Consider the following 2,500-nt stretch of genomic DNA (forward strand, 5'->3'; position numbering starts at 1 on the left):
ACGATCGTTAACGAAATAAAATATATTCTCTATGTACCGGCACGCATTTTGACGATTTAAATCTATGTACGTACATATGTATATACGTATGTATATACGTATGTGTATGTATATATACAAGTACCATAGAGGTGAAAACTACGAGAACCGACGTATCGCGTAAAGTTGTCGGGACGCCACGTTGAAACGTGGATGTTGAACGTATTTGTTGGTCCGAAACGAGAGACCCAATGCAAATTGCTTTGACGCGAATGCGATTTATCTTTCTATTCGCTAGTTTTTCGAGTGGTTCTATATCTATGCATAAAGTACATATATATATATATTTACATATATACCCACGCGTACACACACACACATACATATATGTATATATGTATGTATGTATGTATATGTAATTTGAAAGAGTTTCCACTTTGTTTGAAGGAAATGTTCACCAATCGGATAAAATGTCTTTTAAGAACTGAAAAGAGTAAGAGAAGCTTCCTACTAACTTTATCGAACGATTTGGAACGTTTCAAGAGTTTGGATAGTAGCCAATGTTAAGAGACAAAGATACAGGATGAGAGAGAGAGATAGAGAGAGAGTGATAAGGGGTGGGGAAGGGAAAGAGTGGGAGAAATTAGTGAAAAATTTACGAGGTGTTAAAGGAATAAGATATATGTTATTCGTTAAAGCCACCGTCTATATTTCGAAATCTTCATGATAGCTTGGCTTTGAAAACGAAAATCAAATATCTCTATTCGATTTCAATTTCACGCTTTTCGTTATCCAGAAATAGTACCGAGCTTGATAATCCGACCATTTTAGCGGCTTATACGAATCATCTCCTGTGGATTGCAGTTACGCTAGTTCCATTCTGTAGATTATTACGAAATCGGACATGCAATACATGTGCAAGCATACGTCTATATCATAATGGGATAGCAATAACCTACGAGTACAGAACCATATTGGATAATTAATTATAGCGATCGTCTAAGAGCTATCAAGTGCCATTTACAATAAGCCTTTATACGACTAATGTATATTATTATCTTTCCTTGATTATCGAGCAAATTAAAATATAATAAATTATTTTATAGATATTAAAAATTTTTTGATAATTTTTCTTTATATAAAATATATATATATATATGTATGTATAGGTTCGTGTAACTTTAATGTCATATTTCATATTCATAATTATATTTTTACAGTTTTAATTCGTTTTATCGTTAAACATTTCAATTTGTTCTTTATATATTGGTTGTTTATTTATTTATTTATTTATTTATTTTTTTTTTTTGTTAATATAAATCATATATTCATTAGCATATAGTATTATTATATTAGTATAAGCGATATTATAATATATTATAACTTTCGTATTGTATATAATTTTAATAAGAATTGTTTTATATAGGATACTTTAATCGTAATGCACCGTAATATATTTTTCTAATTTGTTTCTCCCAGTCAAAGGGAAAAAAACTTAGATCTGATTTTTTTTTTTTCCTTCTTCTTTACTTTTGTTGTCTTCCATAACATACTCGCACAAATATTATATTATTAAATATAACAAATGATACGGAATATTTCCATGACCAAACGTGTACATACACGTACACTGATACGAGATTTAACTCTCTATGCGCAATATAATTTATTTTCCTAGTTTCCTAATTTATTTTCGACCAACTTTTCCTCCAAATATTTTCTCTGACTGACTGTACATTTAGATTTTGACATGAAACTTTACATTTTGCACCATAATTTATTTTCCTAGTTTGTTCCTCGGGCCAACTCTGATCCTCATTCTTTTTTGTTCTCTCTCTCTCTCTCTCTTTTTTCTTTTTTTCCTTTTTCTTTTTTTTCTTTTTTTTTTTTGCCTTTTTGATATCCCACGTACATACGAGTACGCAATACGCATATATTTATGAAATAATTTTTAAATAAAAACGGTTCCTTCTCTTTACTTTTATCGAATTCGTTTATTCTTTGAAGCAATCTTTTATTTAAAAAAAGAAAAGAGAAAAAAAAAAGAAGAAAAGAAAGAAAGAAAGAAAGACAGACAAATCGTCTGAAATTAAATTAATCATATTAATCGAATAAATTAATATTAATATCAATAAAAAATATTATCAAAAAGTAATATATCATCGTAATCGTTAATAAGAGTTCATAATAATAAAATGAAAAACTTAAAGATAGAAAAGATAATATATTTATATAATATAAACGTTGATTAATACTTTATTAAAAGTATATAAGGAAAACTTAAAATCATGAATTATGTGGGATAAAATATCAATCGTGACGTCGATTAGCTGAATTAGCGAGTTTCGGAGAAGTGCAGACAGGCAGGGTACCAGTCGATCGGTTGTGGTCTTTGTGGTGAGCCGGAAGAGCATCGATGTTTGCACCCTTTCCCCCTCTCTCTCTTTCTCTTTCCCTTTCGCTTTCTCTCTTTCTCTCTCTCTCTCTCTCTCTCTTTCTCTTTCGCACTCCCTCTTACACC

General features: G+C 30.0%; 1 long non-coding RNA gene across 2 annotated transcripts in view; it reads right to left on the reverse strand.

Annotated features, from left to right (window-relative positions):
• LOC124956788 overlaps positions 1-2,500 on the reverse strand; it is an 83,039-nt gene that overhangs the window by 8,653 nt on the left and 71,886 nt on the right. The gene's annotated exons all lie outside the window — the stretch shown is intronic.

This window comes from Vespa velutina, chromosome 23, assembly GCF_912470025.1.
Source record: "Vespa velutina chromosome 23, iVesVel2.1, whole genome shotgun sequence".
Taxonomy (NCBI): domain Eukaryota; kingdom Metazoa; phylum Arthropoda; class Insecta; order Hymenoptera; family Vespidae; genus Vespa; species Vespa velutina.